This window comes from Oryctolagus cuniculus, chromosome 7, assembly GCF_964237555.1.
Source record: "Oryctolagus cuniculus chromosome 7, mOryCun1.1, whole genome shotgun sequence".
In the NCBI taxonomy this organism is placed as follows: domain Eukaryota; kingdom Metazoa; phylum Chordata; class Mammalia; order Lagomorpha; family Leporidae; genus Oryctolagus; species Oryctolagus cuniculus.
The window spans coordinates 94,455,436-94,481,511 of NC_091438.1; the positions used below are offsets into that span (position 1 = coordinate 94,455,436).

At 40.4% G+C, this 26,076-nt stretch overlaps 1 protein-coding gene across 2 annotated transcripts in view; it reads right to left on the reverse strand.

Annotated features, from left to right (window-relative positions):
* The window catches only part of AK5 (adenylate kinase 5), a 279,780-nt gene that overhangs the window by 204,726 nt on the left and 48,978 nt on the right, over positions 1-26,076 (reverse strand). The window lies entirely within an intron of this gene.

Genomic DNA, 26,076 nt, shown 5'->3' on the forward strand with positions numbered 1-26,076 from the left:
CAATCTTATTTAGACAAGGCCAGAGTCAAAATGAAAGTTCTCTCCTCCCTTCAGAGAAAGGTACCTCCTTCTTTCTTCTTTGATGGCCCCTTCTTTCCACTGGGATCTCACAGAGATCTTTCATTTAGTTGTTGTTGTTGTGTTTTTTTTTTTTTTTTTTTTTTTTTTTTGGACAGGCAGAGTGGACAGTGAGAGAGAGAGACAGAGAGAGAAAGGTCTTCCTTTTGCCGTTGGATCACCCTCCAATGGCCGCCACTGCAGCCGGCGCACCGCGCTGATCCGATGGCAGGAGCCAGGATCCAGGTGCTTTTTTTCCTGGTCTCCCATGGGGTGCAGGGCCCAAGGACTTGGGCCATCCTCCACTGCACTCCCTGGCCATAGCAGAGAGCTGGCCTGGAAGAGGGGCAACCGGGACAGAATCCGGCACCCCAACCGGGACTAGAACACCACCGGCGCCGCAAGGTGGAGGATTAGCCTATTGAGCCACGGCGCCGGCTGTTTTTTTTTTTTTTTTTTTTTTTTTGCCACAATGTCTTGGCTTTTTATGTCTGCGAAACTCTCATGAGCTTTCTATGAGTCTCTGTGTATCCTGCTTCCCATGTTCGATTGTTCTCTCTTTTTTTTTTTTTTTTAGTTTTTATTTATTTGACAGGTAGAGTTATAGACAGTGAGAAAGAGATCTCTCCTTTTTAATTCTATCAGTTATGATTAGCAGTTATGATTAGTTTTGTTTATGTAATCCCTTTGACACTTAATCCTATCACTGTGATCAATTATGAACTGAAACTGATCACTTTGACTAGTGAGATGGCATTGGTACATGCCACCTTGATGGGATTGATTTGGAATCCCCTGGCATGTTTCTAGCTCTACCATTAGGGCTAAGTCCGAGTGCGCATGGAGCTCTGACTTTCGATTGCACCTCTTTTTTTTTATTCTTTTTATTATTTAATAAATGTGAATTTACAAAGTGCAACTTTTGTATTGTTGTGGATTCCCCCCCGCCCCGCCCCAACCTCCCTCCCTCCCATGGCTCTCCCCTCTCCCACTCCCTCTCCCATCCTGCCCTTCATCGAGTTTCATTTTCAATTACCTTCATATACATATCAACTTAGTATATACTAAGCAAGGATTTCAACAGGCTGTACTCACACAACCACACAAGGTATAGGGTATTGTTTGACTAGTAATGTTGTTTTTAAGTTTCATAGTAAAACACATTAAGGACAGAGATCCTACGTGGGGAGCCTGTACCTAGTGACTCCTATTATAGATTTAACAATTGGCACTCTTATTTATGGTGTCAGCAATCACCCGAGGATCTTGCCATGAGCTGTCTAGGCTATGGAAGCCCCTTGAGTTCACCAACTCTGAACTTGTGTAGTCAAGGCTGTATCACAGTGGAGGTTCCTTCCTCCCTTCAGAGAAAGGCGCCTCCCTCCTTGATGGCCTGTTCCTTCCGCTAGGGTCTTGTTCAGCAGGATCTTTCATTTAGATTGTTTTTGCCACCTCGTCAAGGCTTTCCAGCGGAATAGGAAGGGAGCACATTGATAGTCTGGGGAGAGACAGTTTAATAAAAGTGGAGATACTGCAGGTTCAAGGAAGAGTAGGGGAAGAAACAGCAGAAGAAACTCTTCCGGAATGCGTGATTCACAGTGGACCTGCGTGGAGAGCGTGGGAGCCCACAGTTCGGGACACCAGCGGCAGACTCAACACACCAGCGCTGGAACGCGAGGTGAGCCGAACCTCAATAGCCTGAGACACCGGCAGGCAAGCGGAGAGAGGAGACTAGAAGGAATGACCCCCGGGGGGGGAAAAGTTCACCAGGCTAACTAGAAGAGAGAGAGAGAGAGAAAAAAAAAGTGACTGGTACGGACACGGGTTTCTCTCTCTCCGCTCACCTCTCAAGGGTGAGCAAGACAAAGAGCAGGCGCCATCTTGGACATACATCATAAGCAGAGCGACATCAGGTCTGCACCGGCCCTGAGCCTAGCAGAAAAACCTGACTCTGGGCAGGGCGAATTAACAGGAGATTAGGACCTAGTAAATTTGGCGTGCTACTAAACTGAGACTGTGAAAAAAGAGATGGTGGGGGAGAGAACTCACGGAATTCACGTGAGTACTCTCCAGAGACGCTACAATTCCGTAACTTTGGCAACCCAGTGGGAGACTGAAGGAGAATTTGAGCCCACTCTGAGGGCAGAACAGATTCCCTGTGTGGTCCTTGGGAAAGAGCTTCCGATCTCTGACTCCTATGGGTATATCATTTGCCTGCTAACTACCTCCAACTTCATTCAGCTGTGCGGAATTACTTTCCTTTTGAATCAAAAAAAGAAATAAAGAGAGAGAGAGAGATCTACCATGCCTAACCTGGGAGTGTCACCTTTGGCACACCAAACAGAGCTCTCAGGCCACACCCATCTCAAGCCTCTAAGGCTCCATCAAAAACAGACAGTCCACTTAATCTAGAGTCATAGTATAACAAGAAAAAGCACCACAGTGAAGAAACCAAATATCTCCAATATGCCAAATAACAAACGCAAAAACCGAGGTAATAAAAACAAGGAAGTCACCATGACCACCCCAAATGAAAAAGACACCCCAATTCAAGATTATGAAGATGATGAGATAGAAGAAATGCAAGAATCAAATCTCAAAAAATTGATAAGAACATTAAGAAGTTCTCAAAAACAAATTCTTGAACTATAGAAATCATTAATGGACAAGATATAAAATCTCTCTCGTGAAAATGAAATATTAAGGAGGAATCAAAATGAAACAAAACAACTAGTACAACAGGAAACTGTGATAGTGACGAGAAATCATAATGAAGTGAAGAATTCAATAGATCAAATGAAAAACACAATAGAGAGCCTTACAAACAGAATGGGTGAAGCAGAAGAGAGAATATCGGACTTAGAAGACAGAGAACAGGAAAGGATACAGTCAGACCAAAGAAAAGAAGAGGAAATTAGAAATCTAAAACATATTGTCAGGAATCTTCAGGATACTATTAAAAAACCCAACATTCAGGTTCTAGGAGTTCCTGAAGGCATGGAGAGGGAGAAAGGATTAGAAGGCCTTTTTAGTGAGATATTAGCAGAAAATTTCCCAAGTTTGGAGAAGGACAGAGAAATCCTAGTACAGGAAGCTCACAGAACCCCTAATAAACACGACCAAAAGAGATCCTCACCACAACACGTTGTAATTAAACTCTCCACAGTGAAACATAAAGAAAAGATCCTAAAATGTGCAAGAGAGAAATGTCAGATTACTCTCAGAGGATCTCCAATCAGACTCACAGCTGACTTCTCATCAGAAATTCTACAAGCTAGGAGGGAATGGCGAGATATAGCCCAGGTACTAAGAGAGAACAACTGCCAGCCCAGAATATTATATCCTGCAAAGCTATCATTTGTGAATGAAGGTGAAATAAAGACTTTTCATAGCAAACAGAAATTGAAAGAATTTGTTGCCACTCGTCCAGCCCTGCAACAGATGCTTAAAGATGTGTTACACACAGAAACACAGAAACACAGTCATCAATATGAAAGAAGGTAAAGGAAGGAAACCTCACAGCAAAAGATCACAGGGAATTCAAAGCATATATTAGAACTTATCTTTGGCAAATGGCAGGGCAAAGTTACCACTTATCATTAGTCACATTGAACGTTAACGGCCTGAACTGTCCAGTTAAAAGACACAGATTGGCTGATTGGGTTAAGGAACAAAACCCATCTATTTGCTGCTTACAAGAAACACATCTTTCCAACAAAGATCCATACAGACTGAAAGTGAAAGGCTGGAAAAAGATATACCATGCCAACAGAAATGAAAAAAGAGCGGGCGTAGCCATCTTAATATTGGACAACATAAACTTTACCACAAAAACTGTTAAGAGAGACAAAGAGGGGCACTATATAATGATTAAGGGATCAATACAACAAGAAGATATAACAATTATCAATGTATATGCACCTAACTACAGGGCACCAGTTTATCTAAAAGATTTGTTAACGGACTTAAAGGGAGACTTAGACCCCAATACAATAGTACTGGGGGACTTCAACACTCCACTCTCAGAAATAGACAGATCAATAGGACAGAAGATCAACAAGGATACAGTAGATTTAAACGACACTATAGCCCAAATGGATCTAACAGATATATACAGAACTTTCAATCCTACAGCTAAAGATTTTACATTCTTCTCAGCAGTACATGGAACCTTCTCTAGGATTGACCACATACTAGGCCATAAAGCAAGTCTCAGCAAATTCAAAAGAATTAGAATCATACCATGCAGCTTCTCAGACCATAAAGGAATGAAGTTGGAAATTAGCAACTCAGGAATCCCTAGAGCATACGCAAACACATGGAGATTGAACAACATGCTCCTGAATGAACAATGGGTCATAGAAGAAATTAAAAGAGAAATCAAAAATTTTCTGGAAGTAAATGAGGATAACAGCACAACATACCAAAACTTATGGGATGCAGCAAAAGCACTGTTAAGAGGAAAGTTTATATCAATAGATGCCTACATCAAGAAACTGTAAAGGCACCAAATAGATGAGCTTTCAATTCACCTCAAGGATCTAGAAAACCTACAGCAAACCAGACCCAAATCTAGTAGGAGAAGAGAAATAATTAAAATCAGAGAAGAAATCAACAGGATTGAATAAAAAAAAAAAACATTACAAAAAAATCAGCCAAACGAGGAGCTGGTTTTTTGAAAAAATAAACAAAATTGAAACCCCATTGGCCCAACTAACTAAAAAAAGAAGAGAAAAGACCCAAATCAATAAAATCAGAGATGAAAAAGGAAACATAACAACAGACACCACAGAAATAAAGGAATCATCAGAAATTACTACAAGGACTTGTATTCCAGCAAGCAGGGAAACCTATCAGAAATGGATAGATTCCTGGACACATGCAACCTACCTAAATTGAACCAGGAAGACATCGAAAACCTAAACAGACCCATAACTGAGACAGAAATTGAAACAGTAATAAAGGCCCTCCCAACAAAGAAAAGCTCAGGACCAGATGGATTCACTGCTGAATTCTACCAGACATTTAAAGAAGAACTGACTTCAATTCTTCTCAAACTATTCAGAACAATCAAAAAAGAGGGAGTCCTCCCAAATTCTTTCTATGAAGCCAGCATCACCTTAATTCCTAAGCCGGAAAAAGATGCAGCATTGAAAGAGAATTACAGACCAATATCCCTGATGAACATAGATGCAAAAGTCCTCAATAAAATTCTCGCCAATAGAATGCAACAACACATCAGAAAGATGATCCACCCAGACCAAGTGGGATTTATCCCTGGTATGCAGAGATGGTTTAATGTGCACAAAACAATCAATGTGATACACCACATTAACAGACTGCAGAAGAAAAACCATATGATTATCTCAGTAGGCGCAGAGAAAGCATTTGATAAAATACAACACCCTTTCATGATGAAAACTCCAAGCAAACTGGGTTTGGAAGGAACATTCCTCAATACAATCAAAGCAATCTATGAAAAACCCACAGCCAACATCCTATTGAATGGGGAAAAGTTGGAAGCATTTCCACTGAGATCTGGTACCAGACAGGGATGCCCACTGTCACCACTGCTATTCCATATAGTTCTGGAAGTTCTAGCCAGAGCTATTATGCAAGAAAAAGAAATTAAAGGGATACAAATTGGGAAGGAAGAACTCAAACTATCCCTCTTTGCAGATGATATGATTCTTTATTTAGGGGACCCAAAGAACTCTACTAAGAGACTATTGGAACTCATAGAAGAGTTTGGCAAAGTAGCAGGGTATAAAATCAATGCACAAAAATCAACAGCCTTTGTATACACAGACAATGCCATGGCTGAGGAAGAACTTCTAAGATCAATCCCATTCACAATAGCTACAGAAACAATCAAATACCTTGGAATAAACTTAACCAAGGACGTTAAAGATCTCTACGATGAAAATTACAAAACCTTAAAGAAAGAAATAGAAGAGGATACCAAGAAATGGAAAAATCTTCCATGCTCATGGATTGGAAGAATCAATATCATCAAAATGTCCATTCTCCCAAAAGCAATTTATAGATTCAATGCAATACCAATCAAGATACCGAAGACCTTCTTCTCAGATCTGGAAAAAATGGTGCTGAAATTTATATGGAGGCACAAGAGACCTCGAATAGCTAACGCAATCTTGTACAACAAAAACAAAGCTGGAGGCATCACAATACCAGATTTCAGGACATACTACAGGGCAGTTGTAATCAAAACAGCATGGTACTGGTACAGAAACAGATGGATAGACAATGGAACAGAATTGAAACACCAGAAATCAATCCAAACATCTACAGCCAACTCATATTTGATCAAGGATCCAAAACCAATACCTGGAGTAAGGACAGTCTATTCAATAAATGGTGCTGGGAAAACTGGATTTCCACATGCAGAATCATGAAGCAAGACCCCTACCTTTCACCTTACACAAAAATCTACTCAACATGGATTAAAGACTTAAATCTATGACCTGACACCATCAATTTATTAGAGAACATTGGAAAAACCCTGCAAGATATAGGTACCGGCAATGACTTCTTGGAAAACACCCCAGAAGCACAGGCAGTCAAAGCCAAAATTAACATTTGGGATTGCATCAAATTGAGAAGTTTTTGTACTGCAAAATAAACAGTCAGGAAAATGAAGAGACAACTGAGAGAATGGGAAAATATATTTGCAAACTATGCAACTGATAAAGGGTTGATAACCAGAATCTACAAAGAAATCAAGAAAATCCACAACATCAAAACAAACACCCACTTAAGAGATGGGCCAAGGACCTCAATAGTCATTTTTCAAAAGAGGAAATCCAAATGGCCAACAGACACATGAAAAAATGTTCAAGATCACTAGCAATCAGGGAAATGCAAGTCAAAACCACAATGAGGTTCCACCTCACCCCAGAAGAATGGCTCACATTCAGAAATCTACCAACAATAGATGCTGGAGAGGATGTGGGGAAAAAGGGACACTAACCCACTGTTGGTGGGAATGCAAACTGGTTAAGCCACTATGGAAGTCAGTCTGGAGAGTCCTCAGAAACCTGAATATAACCCTACCATTCAACCCAGCCATCCCACTCCTTGGAATTTACCCAAAGGAATTTAAATTGGCAAACAAAAAAGCAGTCTACACAGTAATGTTCATTGCAGCTCAATTCACAATAGCTAAGACCTGGAACCAACCCAAATGCCCATTACAGTAGACTGGATAAAGAAATTATGGGACATGTACTCTATTGAATACTATACAGCAGTCAAAAACAATGAAACCCGGTCATTTGCAACAAGATGGAGGAATTTGGAAAACATCATGCTGAGTGAATTAAGCCAGTCCCAAAGGGACAAATATCATATGTTCTCCGTGATCGGTGACAACTAACTGAGCACCAAAGGGGAAACTTGTTGAAGTGAAATGGACACTGTGAGAAACAGTGATTTGATCAGCTCTTGTCCTGACAGTTGATGTACAATGTAATACTTTATCCATTTTAGTATTTTTTTTGTTCTAGTACCATTGGTTGAACTCTGTAATTAACACAGAGTTGTTCTTAGGTGTTTAAATTTTAACTGAAAAGTGATCCTGGTTAGGAATTTGGAAAACATTATGTTGAGTGAAATAAGCCAATCCCAAAGGGACAAATACCACTTGTTCTCCTTGATAGGTGACAACTAACTGAGCACCAAAAAGGAAACCTGTTAAAGTGAAATGAACACTATGAGAAACGGTGACTTGATCAACCCTCACCCTGACTGTTGATGAGCAACTTGATATGTTATCCCTCTTAGTATTTTTTTTGTTTGTTCTATTTAATACTTTTGGTTGAATACTGTAATCGATACACAATTCTTCTTAAGTGCTGAAACTTACTGAAAAGTGATCGCTGTTAAATATAAGAGTGGGAATAAGAGAGGGAAGAGATGTGCAATTCGGGACATGCTCAAGCTGACTTGCCTCAATCGGTGGAGTTAGAAACATACCAGGGGATTCCAATTCAATCCCATTGAGGTGTCATGTACTAATGCCATCTCACTAGTCCCAGTGATCAATTTCTGTTCACAATTGATTGTAATGATAGGACTAAGAACCAAAGGGATCACATAAACAAGACTAGTGTCTGCAAATACTAGCTGATAGAATAAAAAAGGGAGAGAATGATCCAACATGGGAAGCGAGATACACAGCAGACCCATAGAATGGCAAATGTCCTAACAGCACTCTGGCCTCAGAATCAGCCCTTAAGGCATGCGGATCCAGCTGAAATGCCCATGAGAGTACTTCAGGCATGGAAAGCCAAGACACTCTGGCAGAAAAAAAATGATCTTAATGAAAGATCTTGCCGAGTGAGATCCCAGTGGAAAGAAGGGGCCATCAAAGAAGGAGGTACCTTTCTCTGAAGGGAAGAGAGAACTTCCACTTTGACCATGGCCTTGTCTAAATATGATCAGTCAGTGAACTCAGGGGGCTTCCATAGCCTTGGCAGCTCATGACAAGAGCCTAGGGTGATTACTGATGCCATAAACAAGAGTGTCAATTTGTTAAGTCAACAACAGGAGTCACTGTGCACTTACTCCTCATGTAGGATCTTTGTCCTTAGTGTGCTGTACATTGTGATTTAATGCTATAACTGGTACTCAAACAGTATTTTTCACTTTATGTCTCTGTGTGGGAGCAAACTGTTGAAATCTTTACTTAATGTATGCTAAACTGATCTTCTGTATATAAAAAGAATCGAAAATGAATCTTGATGTGAATGGAAGGGGAGAGGGAGTGGGAAAGGGGAGGGTTGCGGGTTGGAGGGACGTTATGGGGGGGAAGCCATTGTAATCCATATTCTGTACTTTGGAAATTTATATTCATTAAATAAAAGTTAGGAAAAAAATGTGACCTGTGACTCTGTAAGATCAAAAATTAATCTTTCCACCAAAGGGAAATTCCTACCTTATGCATTTCCTTAGTCATTGTTATAGCAGCAATATTCCTTTCCTAAATCACCCACCAGAAACCTTAGTATCATCTCTAACCCCGATTCATGAAACTTTGATCTATTCAACTCACTGTTGTCCATTTTTAATTAATTAATTTTTGTCACTGTTGCCTATTGATTTTGTCTTTGAAACATCTTTTAGACTTCCTTTCCTCCTATTCTCACCGCCACTGTGTAAGCACAGGAGCACACTAGGGGAATACAATTAAAAGTATGAATTTACAATCAGATCATTCTGAGTTTGAGTCTAGAAAATGTCCTCTCAGTAGTTTCTCCTTGGATAAACTGTTCAATCCTTCTGAGCTTCATTTTTCTCAAGTGTAAAATAAGGGGAACCCCCAACTCAGTATTTTAAAAAAATGTAAATTACTTCTGAGAAACTTAAAAATTTAGAAAGTTACTTATAAGAGATTGCCTGAATTAATACTTCTTTTATTGAATATTATAAAACTCCTATCTAATATTCAGCCTTACCTGATATAAAAAGGACATATTTTAAAAATGTATTAAAAGTAAATTATATAAATAAAAATAGTTTTTGATAAATAAATTAAGATGCCATTATATTGGGTTTGGTTTGATAATATTGTGTATTTAAATATACATAAAAATGGAACTAAAGCATTAGTTCAGTATTGAATGCAGGAAAAACTTGCATTTTGTGCATAAATTAACTGGTTTATGTTAACACAGTTTGTGCTTTGATTCAGACTTCAATGTTCTCTCTAAATAACACAATGAGGTCATGGGTAATCTTTTTTTTTTTTTTTAACGAGACTTATTTATTTATTGGAAAGTCAGAAGTACAGAGAAAGAGAGAGAGACAGAGCGAAATCTTCCATCCACTGGTTCACTCCCCCATATGGCTGTAGTAGTCAGGCTGAGCCAGGCTGAAGCCAGGAGCCTAGAACTCCATCCAGGTCCCCAAGGTGAATACAGGGTCCCTACCACTTCAGCCATCTTCCACTGCTTTTCCAGGAACATTAGCAGGGAGATGGATTGGAAGTAGCGGCTGGGTTTGAACCTGTATTCATATGGGATGGCAGCATCACTGGCAGTGGCTTAGCCTGCTGCACCAAAACCCTGGCTCCTTTATGAGAAATCTTATATTTGTAATCATCGCTGTATTATTGTGTGTTTTTTTGACAGGCAGAGTTAGACAGTGAGAGAGAGAGACAGAGAGAAAGGTCTTCCTTCCTTCACTCCCCAAATGGCCACTACGGCCGGCACGCTGCACCAATTCAAAGCCAGGAGCCAGGTGCTTCCTCCTGGTCTCCCATGGGGTGCGGGGCCCAAGCACTTGGGCCATCCTCCCCTGCCTTCCCGGGCCACAGCAGAGAGCTGGACAGGAAGAGGAGCAACTGGGACAGAATCCGGCGCCCCGACCGGGCCTAGAACCTGGTGTGCCAACACTCCAGGCAGAGGATTAGCCTAGAGAGCCGCAGTGCCGGCCGATCATCACTGTATTTTATCTTAGACTATTGGCTTCTGAAATACTTTGAATAAAATCACATTTTGTTTACTTGTTTTTTAATTAATGAACATTGTTTAAGATTTACATAAAAACTGAGTGGCATTCATAATATTTTGATCAATGAATACAACTTCAGGTCTGATAACAATGATTTTTGAAGTGAATTTGTAAAGTCGTTTCACTTTGTTACTGTGATTAATTTGCTGTTTTCTTTTGGTATCAATTAGATAACATATCTATGGGAATAAAAACCTTAAAATGTAAAACTTGGAAGACCACCACAACCACTAGCGATGACCAGCTGACTGTACAGCCACCATAACTGCATGCATGCTTGTCCAATTCCCAGGAACCCCACCTACATCCACTCAACACGGCCTCTTGCTCTCCAACATTGCTACATTTTTGAGAAAAAAAATTTATATTGTTTGCTTTTTACTAAGTTTTAAAAAATGCAGCACCATTCTGTAAAGCCCATAGAACGTTTTCATGTAAACGCTTGTAAAAACTTGAGAAGAATCACCAAACAATATGGCTGTCCTAACACCGATGGCACACCTGTTCTTAGCCTACGCTCTCATAAAAATATGTGCTGACTGACTGAGTAAATAAATAAGTGAGAACAAAAACTGAAAAAATCACTTTTGTCTACATGGTGGTAAACTTCCAAATAGATGATGTTATTTGTCCCATTCAATTAACTAAGTCAGTCTTTTCCTGTTTCTGTCATTGCATTTACAACCCAACCTTCTGCTACCCATTTTAAAGCCCTTTTTGAATGACTATATTGAATAATTGTGACTGCTTTTGTATAAGCAAAGATGGATTCACTATCAGACTGCAAAGTGAGCTCATTTTAATATTCTCTGTTCTTAACTGTCAGTGCTTTTGGCTGCTCTGTTCTATATGAAGGCATGTTAGGGCCCACAGTCTACAATTCAGGTCAGCTACACTGTGAGAAACCAGGAAGCAATGTGTAAAGAAGACAGAAGATCACAGTTGCAATAAAAATGAGAAACACAGAAACTAAAAGACGGAAAGAACTTGTAGACCATCTAACCCTAATTAACACCAAATCTTTCTCATCTTTTCACCCTCTTGAAAAATGATTTGAGAACTTGAACATTTAAACTGGAATGTTCTGCTTGAGCATTTCTTGTGATGGGCACTTACTGTTTATGAAGCAGACCCATTTCATTGCTCCAACTGGGAATTTCTACTATTGCGCTAAAAATGGCTTCCCCATCCTGCTTCCAGGGAAGAGGCAAAATGAATTCTTTCTTTTAGTCATTAAACATTTATTATAATATGGACTTTTTCATAGGGGCTAGATCATTACAAAAGGGAAGAAGATAATTGGACTTCACTATCATGTAGCATGGAGATAATTTCTGGGCAGAGCTTTCAATAGACTATGAGGATAAGGGAGAAAGACTGGTACACAAGGCCCACCCAGCAGGGACTGGAGAGAGATTTACTCCTGTCCCCATTCCAGATTCCAGGCTCTGCTTAACCCCGAAAGGGCTATACCATCACTGTATGTCAACCAGCCCTCACAGGACTAAATTCCATTTATAATTATTACAAATCCTCATTATATTAAGGCAATTAAATGTGCTCAACAACCAACTAGACACAGATGGAAGAGAACTAGTGAACTAAATACAGACCAGAAGAAAATATCCAGAATGAGACAAGGGATAGAAAAGGGTAGAAAAGGTTTGGAAAAGAGTGAAACAGACATACATGGCACAGTTGCTAAGTTCTAGAAGAGAGAATATGAAGCAGCAACAATATTTGGAAACATAACAGCTAAGAATCTCCCAAAATGACAAAAGATACCTCACGTCCCAGATTCAAGAAGCGATGTAAGGGGCTGGCACTGTGGCACAGTGTTAAGGCTTAAGCTGCTGTCCACTCCTGATTCAGCTCCCTGCTAATGGCCTGGCAAAGCAGCAGAAGATGCACCGACATGGGAAACCCAGAAGGAGAAACTCCTGACTCCTGGCTTTACCTTGGCCCAGGCCTAGACGTTGTGGCCATTTAGGGAGTGAACCAGCAGATAGAAGATCTTTCTCTCTGTTTCTCCTTTTCTCTCTGTAACACTACCTTTCAAACAAATAAATAAATCTTTAAAAAAATAAGCAAATAAAAACCAAGAAAAATAAGCAGAAAACTCAGATCTAAGTATGTTGCAGCAAAATTCCAGAAAACCTAAGTAGATTAAAAAAAAAAAAAACCTTTAAAACATCCAACAAAAAATAAATGAGATTATTTCCAGAGGAGCAGCAATACGACTGATAGCCAAGTTAATAATAATAATAAAAGCAGAAAGCATGAAAGATTTCCTTCACGTGCTGGCATAAAATTACTGTCAATAAATATTTCTATATACAGCAAAAATATCTTTCAAAAACTAAGAATAAATACAGACATTTTGAAACAAACAAAACCAGAGAATTTCTCATTAGCAATTCTTTATTAATGGAATTATCAAAGATATTGTTTAGACAGAAGGGAAATTGATCCAGGCTAGAAAGTTGGCCCAGAAGAATGAATGAAGATGCAATGAAAACATTAAGCATGTAGTTAAATCTAGACAAATATCGACGATAGGGGCCGGTGCTGTGGTGTGGTAGGTTAAGCCTCTACCTGTGATGCTGGCTTCCCATATGGGCACCAATTTGAGTCTCAGCTGTTTCACTTCTGATCCAGCTCCCTGCTTATGCACCTGGGAAAGCAGTAGAAAGTGACCAAAGTGTTTGGGCCCCTAAACCTACGTGAGAGACCTGGAAGAAGCTCCTAGCTCCTGGCATTGGATCGGCCCAGCTCTGACCATTGTGGCCAATTGGGGAGAGAACCAGTGGATGGAAGATTTCTCTCTCTGTCTCTCCCTCTCTCTGTCTGTAACTCTGCCTCTCAAATAAATAAATAAATCTTTAAAAAATACTGATCATACAAAAGAATACTAAAATTATTTTGTGGTATGCAAAAACAGAGATTGCACATCAGTCATGAGGGCATATGAATGAAGTCCAGCTGTTCTCAGGCCCTTGGCTTGTTCAGTACCAGCATCTACGAGGCATTGATAAGTTACTGGTGCATGCTGTAATCTCTGGAAGAGTAGGTAAGCTTCTGTAGAGGGCCAAATGGCAAATATTTTAGGTTTTGCAGGCCACTTGGCCACACAGCCTGAAAGCATTCTTAGACAATAAAAAAATTCATGGCATGACTGTGCCAGCAGAACTTTTATTTACAAAGAGAAGCAGCCAATAGGACTTGGCACATGGACCCTCGTTTGCTGACCATGGCTCTAAAACAATCACTAAAGAGATGTAAAATAAAATGCACTGAACAATCTAGCAGAAGGAGAAAATGCAAAAATAAAAATTACTTCATTTGATAGAAAGCAAGAAAGAAGAGCCATAAAACAAGTGGGACAAAAAAGACAAGTTACAAATAAATAGTAAATTGTAAAATGAAAACCCAAATGCCATTTTATTCATTTGATAGAGAGACAGGGAGATAGCCCAGCTGCTGGCTCATTCCTCAATTGTTCTCAATGGCTGGGGCTGGGCCAGGCCAAAGCTGGAAGCTTGGCACTCAATCCACATCTCCTAGGGCAGCAGGGATTCAGCTACTTGAGCCATCACCTGCTACCTTCCAAGATGTGCATTAGCAGGAAGCTGCAATTGGGAGTGGAGCCAGGACTCAAAACCAGGCACTCTGATATGGGATGTGGGTGTCTGAAGCAGAGGTCTAAACAGCTGTGCTGAATGCTTGGCCCAACTTCTGCTTTTGTAGTAGAAGAAACTCTGTATGCAGAAATGAGTAGTTAAGACAGGAGTTTAGTGAAGTTGTTTTTACCTATATAGTGTCGTGGCATAGTCGGCAAAGCTGCCGCCTGTGATGCCAGCATCCCATATGGGCTCCTGTTCAAGTCCCAGCTGCTCCACTTCTGATCTAGCTCCCTGCTAATGGCCTGGGAAAAGCAGTGGAGGATGGCCCAAGTTCTTGAGCCCCTGTAAACCAGGTGGCAGACCCAGATAAAGGTCCTGGCATTGGCCTGGCCCAGCCCTGGCCTTGTGGCCATTTGAGAAATGAACCAATGGATGGAATCTCTCTCTCTCTCTCTCTCTCCCTCTCTCTCTCTCTCTCCCTCCTCCCTCTCTCCCTCTGTGTAACTCTGCCTTTGAAATAAATAATGTATTTTTTAAAAAATAAAATGACAATAACAATACTAAAAATGCAAACTGATTCAATATGATTAAATACAAAAATGAGGGGCTGGCACTGTGGCATAGCGGGTAAAGCTACCACCTGCAGTGCCGGCATCCCATATGGTTCAAGTCCTGGCTGCTCCACTTCCTACCTAGCTCCTTGCTCATGCACCTGGGAAAGCAGCAAAAGGTGGCCCAAGTCCTTGAGCCCCTGCATCCACAAGGAAGATGGGGAAGAAGCTCCCAGCTCCTGGCTTTGGATTGGCGGAGCCCCAGCCATTGTGATGATTTGGGGAGTGAACCAGCAGATGGAAGATTCTCTCTTTCTCTCTCTCTCTCTTTCTCTCTCTCTGCCTCTGCCTCTTTGTAACTCTGCCTTTTGAATAAATAAATAATTTTTTAAAAAATGAAATAAACAGTGTTTTGGAGGTTACTAGAATGTGAAATCTTATTTTTATAGTTTGGGTATTTCCTATTGAAAAACTGTATTCTGTCCATTTCCCTGACCCTATGATAATTATTTACAATCCCAAATCCATACTGCATCTTTTACTTAAGTGAATAGTGTTTTAGATAACTTTGCCCCCTTTCACAATTTGTCACAAGCCAAAGAATCATATCTGCTGAACACAGTGTATCATTAATGGTCTCAAATAAAAATTAATCTATAAAAAATACAATTCTGAGGCTTGATTTTGACGATTCAAATCTTCTTTTTAATGAAAGCTACTAGGGTACATTAGGATGCCAAGATGTAAGAATTTAATGAAAAGGTAAAGACTAGGGTTTTATTTAATACATACCAGGTTAACAGTAACAAAATGAATGTAAATTTACAATGTCTTCTCTCCTGCCACTGTTTTGATTATTCAAGTGCCTATTTAGTTTATTCATTGATTCACTATTTACTAAGATCCTACTATGAGCCAGAAGCTGGAATTCTGGCAAGGCAGAATCTTAGATTACTTGAACTGTCTTCCACACTAAGCAGATAGGGTGTTTTTTTTTTTTTTTTGTAAGATTAATTAATTTATTTGAAAAGCAGAGTTACAGGAGAGCAAGAGAGAGGGAGAGACAGAGATTAAGAATCTTCTATCTACTGGTTTTCACTTCCCCGATGTCCTCATCAGCCAGGGCTGGGCCAGGTCAAGGCCAGGAGCCAGGAGCTTCTTCCAGCTCTTCCATGTTGGTGGCAGGGGCCCAAGCACTTGGGCCATCTTCCACTGCTTTCCAAGACCATAGCAGAGAGCTGGTTAGGAAGTGGAGCACCTGGGACACAAGATGGCATCACAACACTGGCCTCACAAATAGGTTGTATATTACAAACAGGGAGGTATTAGAATTAGTACTGGTGGCAGTGCAAGCACGTAGGGAGAGTCTGGAGGCAGCAGATCACCTAGAAGAGTTAATGAGCCTCAACTGTCTACAATGATGGGCCACTTATGAGTAGGGGTCAAATGAAATACAATGTAAAACATGATCATTATTCTTGGTATTGTCTTAAAAGAGTGCTTGAGTTAATGATCACTGGGAAAATGGAGGGACCTGTTTGTGCCAGCAATAGACAAACAGCACTGAAATAAAAGGACTTTGCAAAATTAGAGGGGAGGGAGAATGAAGATAAATGAGAAGAGTGCAGAAATACATCAGGGAGCGGGTGTTCAGTGGCTTATTGCAGACAGTCTGGAAAGTCAGAGCAAATGAATTTCATTTTTTTAAAGATTTATTTGAAAGGCATAGCTACAGAGAGAGCGAGCGAGAGAGAGCAAGGGGGGGGGGGGTCCTTCCATCCCCTGGTCCACTCCTTAAATGGTTGTAACTGCTAGGGCTGGGCCAGGCTGAAGTTAGGAGCCTGGAGCTTCTTCTGGGTCTCCCACTTGGACCATCCTCCACTGCTTTCCCAGGTGCATACACAGGGAGCTGGATCAGAAATGGAGCAGCTGGGACTCGAACCAGTGCCCAGATGGAATGCTAATACTACAGGAGATAGCTTAACTTGCTACACTACAGTGCAGGCCTCATGAGCAAATGAATTTTAAAAACTCACTGCCCTGCCATCCAGAGACAAACATTATCAACATGACATATTCCTCCCTTCCCCACCACGTACAGTTGTAATTTTATACTTATGTGTCTTGTTTTTACCTATACATAATTTTATTGGGAGTTTATCATGTGCCAGGTATTGTGCTTAGTGTTTTAGGTTTATTATCTCTTGAGTAAACGACACTCATGTCCCACACCAGAGTACCTGGTTTTAATTCCCAGATCTGGCTCCTGACTCTAGCTTCCCAGTAGTACACACACTGTGGGGCTGTGGTGATGGTTGAAGCAATTAAGTTCCTGCCACCCACATGGGAGACCTTGATTGTGTTCCTGGCTCTGGTTCCAGCCCTGGGCATTGTGGGTATTTGAGGAGTAAATCAGTGGATGTAAGCATGTATACTCTCTCTGTCTCTTTCTCTCTTCCCCCTTTCTTTCAAACAAATAAAAAATAATTAAGAGGCCAGCGCTGTGGCTTAGTAGGTTAAAGATCTGCATGAGGTCCCAGCATTTCATATAGACCTGGCTGCTCCAATCTGATCCAGCTCCCTGCTGATGACTTACCTGGGAAAGCAGCAGAAGATGGCCCAAGAGCTTGGGTCCCTGCACCCGTGTGGGAGATCCAAAATAAGCTCCTGACTCCTGTCTTCAGGTTGGCCCAATTCGGGCCTTTGTGGCCATTTGGGGAGTGAACCAGCGGCTGGAAGATATCTCTGCCTCTGCCTCTCTGTAACTCTGCCTTCAAATAAATAAATCTTTAATTAAAAAGTTTTGAAAACCCCAAAACACATCATTTTTTCCTACAGTTATTGAATGAGTCGTGTTTGCCTGGTCTTTTTCCCTTCCCCTTCCCTCCTTCCCTCCTTCCCTCCTTCCCTCCTCTCCTCTCTCTCTCTCTCTCTCTCTGAAAGTTAGAATTACAAAGAGAGAGGATGAGACAGAGAGCGAGCGAGATCTTCCATCTGCTGGTGGTTCACTCCCCAGATGGTCGCAATGGCCAGTGGCTGCGTCAGGCCGAAACTGAGTCAGGAGCTTCTTCTAGTTCTCTCATGTGGGTAGCAGGATCCTAAGCTCTTGGACAATCTGCTACTGCTTTTCCCAGGCCATCAGCAGGAAGCTTGATTGTAAGTGGAGCACCAGGACATGAACTGGCATCCATATGGGATGCTGGCATTGCAAGTGGTGGCTTTACCTGCTGGCCCAACTTCCATGGTTCTCAGAGGTCAGTATATGCACTATTCCTTATAGGATTTGTGATGCATGACTGATTAGAATGCAGAAAACAGTAGCTAATAATGAATTAATAATGTCTGGTGATGATATGAGACGCAGCCAAGAAAATCACCATAGGGATGTTCTTCAGAGTCTTATCAATGCCCTGCATTTAGTCAACTTCTTTTTTTTTTTTTTTTTTTTTTTTTTTTTTTTTTTTAGGGTTTTTTTTTTTAATTTTTTTTTTAACTTTTATTTAATGAATATACGTTTCCAAAGTACGAATAATGGATTACTATTGCTTCCCCCACATACCGTCCCTCCCACCCACAACCCTCCCCTTTCCCACTCCCTCTCCCCTTCCATTCACATCAAGATTCATTTTCGATTATCTTAATATACAGAGGATCAGCTTATTATACATTAAGTAAGGATTTCAACAGTTTGCTCCCACACAGAAACATAAAGTGAAAAATAATAGATGATTTTTTTTAATGATGATGAAATCAGATCAGACCTATTGTCATGTTTAATCCCAGTGAGAGTCAAGTTGGGAGTTGATAGTTTCTATTCTTTTCTTTCTTTTTTTTTTTTTTTTTTTTTTTTTTTTTTTTTACAGAGGATCAGTTTAGTATGCATTAAGTAAAGATTTCAACAGTTTGCACCCCCATAGAAACACAAAGTGAAATATATTATTTGAGTACTCGTTATAGCATTAAATCTCAATGCACAGCACATTAATGACAGAGATCCTACATGAGGAGTAAGTGCACAGTGACTCCTGTTGTTGACTTTACCAATTTAGTCAACTTCTAAACCAGCCCAGCTCTGCCTTGCCTCCTTACAAACAACTAACATTTAAACCCACAATATTGACAAGAGGCATAATTAACTGTGAGATCCTGTCATTGTGATGTGAATTTATAAAGTTGACTTTTTTTTTTAGACTGTAGCAGTAGTGGTTACTGTCTTTTTAAAAATAAAGCTTACTTATTTGTTTTCATTTTTATTTGACAGGCAGAGAGATAGAGAAAGATGGATAGGTAGACAGAGATCTTCCATCTGCTGGTTCAACATCCAAACGCCTGTAACAGCCAGGGCTTGGCCAAAGTGAAGACAGGAGCCTGGACTCAACCCAGGTCTCCAACTTGGGTGGTGGAAACCCAAGTACTTGAGCCATTATCTGCCATCTCCTAGGCTGCACATCAGCAAGAAGCTGGATTGGAAGCAGAGTAGCTGAGACTTGAACCATGCACTCTGATATGGTATGTGGGTACACCAAGCAATGACTTACCCTTTGCAGTAAATGCCCATCCATGTCTACTATTTTCACAACTTCATGCAAACACAGAAGACTAGAAAGAATCCTTAAAGACCATGTGGTCGAAATCCTTTTGTGATTTACTACATGACAATTAGTTTTCAAAAGAAAAATTATTGGAGCTAAACATGAGATGTATTTTTTGTTTCATTTCCTTTGGGTTTATTCCCAGGGGTGGGAGATGGTTGGGTCATATGGCAGATCTATTTTTAGATTTCTATGGAATTGCCATACTATTTTTCATAATAGTTGTACCAGTTTAGTTACCTGTACCCCCACGTTAATAGCATCCCAATTCAAAATAGCAAAGATATGGAATCATAGATGTCCATCAACTGATGGCTGGATAAAGAAAATGTGGTATAGATACATGATGTAATATTACTTGGACATAAAGATCGGCGGAGGTCCGGCCGTTGCGGCCATTTGGGGTGAACCATCGGATGGAAGATCTCTCTCTCTCTCTTTCTCTCTGCCTCTCCTCTCTCTGTGTAACTCTGACTTTCAAATAAATAATAAAAATTAAAAAAAAACATACTACAGGACAGTTATAATCCAAACAGCATGGTACTGACACAAAAATACACATGTAGACCAAAGGGACAGAAAAGAAACTCCAGAAAGCAATCCATACCTCTACAACCAATTAATCTTTGACAAAAGAGCTAAGATCAAGTTCTAGAGAAAGGACAGTCTCTTCAACAAATGGTGCTGGGAGAATTGGATCTCTGTGTGCAGAAGTATGAAACAAGATCCCTACCTTACACTTTATACAAAAATCAACCCAAAATGGATCAAGGATCTAAATCTATGACCTGGTACCATCAAATTACTGGAGGAAAACATTGGGAAAACTGCAAGATGTTGGCATAGGCAAAGACTTCTTGGAAAAGACTCCATTGGAAGCACAGGTAATCAAAGCCAAAATTGACAATTGGGATTACATCAAGTTGAGAAACTTCTGCACTGGAAAGGAAACACTGAACAATGTAAAGTGGCAACCAGTAGAATGGGAGAAAATATTTTTAAACTATTCAACTGATAAAGGATTAATACCCAGAATCTATAAAGAGCTCAAGAAACTCCACAACAACAAAACAAACAATCCATTTAAGAAATGGGCAAAGGACTTGAACAGGCATTTTAAAAAGAAGAAATTCAAATTACCAACAGATACATGAAAAAAGGCTCAGGATCATTAGCCATCAGAAATGCAAATTAAAACCACAATGAGGTTTCACCTTACACCAGTTAGAATGGCTCTCAAACAGAAAACAGCAAACAATAAATGTTGGTAAGGATATTGGTGGAAATGTAAAGTATAGCCATTATGAAAGACTGGAGGTACTGCAGAAAGCTGAAAATAGATATACCATACAACCCAACATTCCACTCCTGGGAATTTACCCAAATTTAATGAAGTAAGCATATGAAAGAGGTATCTGTAGCCCCATATTTATTGAAACTCAACATGTTTTTCTTGGGTTTAAGTTTTCTTGATTTGTGCGGCTAAAAGAAACCAACACTTTAAAAGCAGAAGCATGCCTAATATAGTTCCATTTCACACTGATTCACATTTATCACTCAGCATCATTCAAACATAAAGACTTCCTACAAAAAAATTCAGAAAAGACATAAGTTATTAAGGGATGGACGAGAAGTAATGGCATTTCTCTCCACTAAACATTACTACACCTCTCTGCTTAGCTTATCTCAGACTAACTTTTCTCTTTCATATGGGTAATGAAGAAAAATACTTTAAATTCATATCCTCAGATAATATTTGAGGCAGGCCAGCACCGCGACTCACTAGGCTAATCCTCTGCCTGGAGTGCCAGCACCCCGGGTTCTAGTCCCAGTCGAGGCACCGGATTCTGTCTCGGTTGCTCTTCTTCCAGTCCAGCTCTCTGCTGTGGCCCGGCAAGGCAGTGGAAGATGGCCCAAGTGTTTGGGCCCTGCACCCACATGGGAGACCAGGAGGAAGCACCCGGCTCCTGGCTTCGGATCGGCGCAGCGCTGGCCGTAGCGGCCAAATAGGGGGTGAACCAATGGAAGGAAGACCTTTCTCTCTATCTCACTGTCTAACCCTGCCTGTCAAAAAAAAAAAAAAAAAAAAAAAAAATTGAGGCGCTGGCGCTAAGTGAAACCCAAACAAATTCTAGCCCGAATTTGAGAACAAATGTGTAAGACACCTTGTTCTCATGATTTTCTTGCAAATCCCAAGTGTGAGAACCATTAGGGAAGATTCATTTCTCTAATCATTCAATTCATAAGCATTTGTTAACTTTTTAATATGTACTTACAACTGTTAGATGGGTTCATTATTCTTTCACTCATTTCATTTTCTCTTTAAAATTATCCTTCAAATAGAGTTCTAGCACTACCTGTAGATGCATTTATAGGTGTACACTTCAGTTCAACAAATATTTATTGAGTATCTACTATGAGTCATACTACATAAAAGAGCTACAAATGGGCAAGATATAGCCCCTGCCCACAGGGATCTCATAATCTAATGTGGAAGCAGATCTATAAAATGGTATCCCAATACAGTGAAATTCCATGGAAACTGCATCATACTAGATTGGAGTTCCAAAACAGAGTCTAACACAGGGCTGAGAGAGGCACAGAAGAAGGCCTGGAGGTCTGGAAACACACGGTCCCTGTGAATACCACATGAACATACAGGACAACTTTTCCCAGCAACTTTCCATGGCTCTGCTTTTCCTGTGCCAGGCGTGCATGCAGAGGAAGGATAAAAAGAATTACACCATGTCCTGGCAGGCAAAAATGAGTCTGTGAAATGCTGATGTCATCAAACTGTCCTTGTATCACTCACTCACTCACTCACTCACTCAATGAGATTTTACTGAGTACTACCACAAACCAGAAGTGTAATGGATGGATTTCTTATTTAAAAAGTAACACATATTCTAGGGTCCAGGTCCAACTTTCTCTGATATAATACAGAATGTGATGAAGTCAAGGTTTGCTTTAGAAGTTGATGCCCTGTGGGGCCGGGTTAAGCTGCTATCTGCCACACCCACATCCCATATTGGCACTGGTTTCAGTCCCAGCTGCTCCACTTCGGATTCAGCTCCCTGCTGATGCACCTGGAAAGGCAGCAGACAATGGTCCATCTTGGGCCCCTGCCACCCATGTGGGAGATCCTGAGGAAGCTCCTGGCTCCTGGCTTCAGTCTGGCCTAGTCCTGGCTGTTGCAGCCATTTGGGGAGTGAACTAGCAGATGGAACATCTCTCTGTACCCCTGTCCTGTCTCTGTAATTCTGCCTTTCAAATAAAATAAATAAATCTTTAAAAAAGAGCTTTTTATAAAAAAAAGAAGGAATCGATGTCCTGGTAGCCATCATCATATCCAGAACAACAAGCCAGGCCAAGAGACTGCTCACCAAAGTGACCAACAAGACGTATGAAATGAGGACTCTCACACAGCCACCAGTGGTCTCTGTTCAACATTTCCCCTACCCCACCTCAAGCTACTTCAAACACAGCCACTCTGCCAGGAGGATAGTAAATGTTTTTATTTGTTTGTCTTTCCCCTATAAACATCCAATAAATGGCTTGGTAGATTGAGGCTTACAGAACTTGGGTCGGGAATTCAAAGCGTTTAACTCTCTTGTTTGTACACTGGTGGTTTCTGGCCCCCATTCAGGAGGTTTAACATCTGCGATGGACAGAGAATCACTGCTGTTCATGATCACAGCACTTGGATCCAGTTTCAGAATCTCTCTCAGCATAGCAGGGTAGGGAGCCATTACCATTTGAATAGGGTATGCAGGATGAAATCGTTCTGCTGCTGCTGGTTTATGCACATAAGAGGTGTTCCTCTAAGCCATTCATGAACATTAGTCACAGACTCATTCCATAGGCAAAATGAGTAACACAGTGTGTGTGCACAAACACACACACAGATACACACAGTGAACATTCATAATACATTCCAAATGCAACTGAAGTAATGCTGAGCAGCAGTGAACAGAGATGCATTCTTATGAAAGCCAAAGAAGTCGTTTCCTAACATTGTCGACACCCATATTGAGTGCTCTGCTCCATGTGTTGGCAGGCTCTTCCTTAGCTTGCTCTCCTACTAGTAAATGGGTAAACTTCCAGGCTCTACATGGCAACAGTTAATATAAAAAAGAGTCTTTTCAGATTCTGCTGGTGTCACTGAGATGAGTTCAGACTTCCGAGTCTGCTGGCCCCAGCAGCAGCTGCTCTCACCTGGACCATTCTGCTCTAACAGGAAGGATAATCACTCTAATGGGATAATTGTAGGTTACTCATTTAATGCTTTATTGTTTCCTTATGTTTGGAAATGTATGAATGATTTAGGCAGAAGTAATCTGAGCTGGAAATGCATTCCAAATATTTCTCTCATCTCTCTCTTTTGCTAAGTTGCCTGTCTATCCACCTATCCACCCATACCTATATGTATACATATATAATGTGTATATACATATATGTAGACACATATTGCTTGAAAGATAATATTTTTATTAGGATATTTGATATTTCAAGTAAAACACATTTGGATGAGTTTCTAAAAGGCTTATTATTAGATGTTACTAAAAAGCAAAGAGCCACAGATATAGAAAGGGCCCTTGGAGAATTTTAACCATTACACATGCTACTGACTCATTTACTTAATCATTCATTTAGTAAATTTTGAGTGTTTAATAAAGAATTCCTAAAAATTTTCAGATGAAAAAAATCAACTGTTGAGCTCAAATGATTTGCTTTCATGATTAACTATCGGTACTTTTAAGGAGATTTTTCTCATACATAATTCAAAATTATTTTGTTTTTCCAACTTTTATTTAATAAATATAAATTTCGAAAGTATAACTTTTGAATTATAGCAGCTTCTCCCCCCATAACCTCCCTCCCACCCACAATCATCCCATCTCCCACTCCCTTTCCCATCCCATTCTTCATCAAGATTCATTTTCAATTACCTTTATATACAGATCAACTTAGTATATATTAAGTAAAGATTTCAACAGACTGTACCCACACAGACACACAAAGTATAGAGTACAGTTTGAGAAGTAGTTTTACCATTAATTTGCAAAGTACAACGCATTAAGGACAGAGGTCCTACAAGGGGAGCAGGTTTACAGTGACTCCTATTGTTGATTTTACAGTTGACACTCTTATTATTTACACTGGTAAAACCACTATGGAAGTCAGTTTGGAGATTGCTCAGGAACCTGAATATAGCCCTACCATACAACCCAGCCATCCCACTTCTTGGAATTTACCCAAAGGAAATTAAATTGGCAAATAAAAGAGCTGTCTGCACCTCAATGTTTATTGCAGCTCAATTCACAATAGCTAAGACATGGAATCAACCTAAATGCCAATCAACAGAAGACTGGATAAAGAAATTATGGGATATGTACTCTATAGAATACTATACAGCAGTAAGAGGCCGGCACTGTGGCGCAGCGGGCTAAAGTCCTGGCCTGAAGCACCAGCATCCCATATGGGCACCGGTTCGGGACCCGGCTGCTCCACTTCCAATCCAGCTCTCTGCTATGGCTTGGGAAAGCAGTAGAAGATGGCCCAAGTCCTGGGGCCCCTGCACCCACACGGGAGAACTGGAGGAAGCTCCTGGCTCCTGGCTTTGGATTGGTGCAGCTCCAGCCATTGCAGCCAATGGGGGAGTGAACCAACGGATGGAAGACCTCTCTCTGCCTCTCCTCTCTGTGTTACTCTTTCAAATAAACAAACAAATCTTTAGAATACTATACAGTAGTAAAAAAAAAACAATGAAATCTGGTCATTTGCAACAAAATGGAGGAATCTGGAAAACACCATGTTGAGTGAAATAAGCCAATCCCAAAGGGACAAATGTCATATGTTCTCCCTGATCAGTGACAACTAACCGAGCACCAAACAGGAAACCTGTTGAAGTGAAATGGGCACTATGAGAAACAGTGACTTGATCAGCCCTTGTCCTGACTGTTGAGGAACAACTTACTACTTTATTCCTTTTAGTATTTTTTTGTTCTACTTAATACCATTGGTTGAACACTTTAATTAACACACAACTATTCTTAGGCATTTAAAATTAACTGGAAAATTATTTCCTTAAACTCAAATACATTTACCAACAGAGAAGACTCAGATAATAAACTATTTTAAAGCTTTTATATATATTTGGGAAATAGTTCTGTAGCATTGACAGTAAAGGAAAACACAGATTTTGAAGTAAACTTAGCAGTACTCACAAAAACTGAACATACTACCTCCTTCCAGATAGGCCATTTGGGACATTAACAATTCACTTTGATATGCTGTCCACTCTTCAGAATGTTTTTGATCTAACTCCAGATAGTTCTTTTAAATGAGAAACCCCAGTTCTTTGAGACTAGATGGGATATTTTTAAAAAAATCGGTCAGGGAACAGTTGGGCGGAGAAAGCACTAGAAATGGGAGTTTGAGGTGTTTAATCTAGCTCTCGTATTGATTTGTGAATTCCAGCCAATCACTTAATCTCTTTAGGACTCAATTTTGTCATTTACAAAATGAGTTCAATGGCTATTGATTTTTTTAAAGGATTTACTTATTTATTTGAAAGGCAGAATTACAGAGAGGCAGAGACAGAGAGGTCTTCCATTCACTGGCTCACTCACCAAATGGCTGCAACAACCAGAGCTGAGCTGATCCAAAGCCAGGAACTTGGAGCTTCTTCCAGGTCTCCCATGTGGGTGCAGAGGCCCA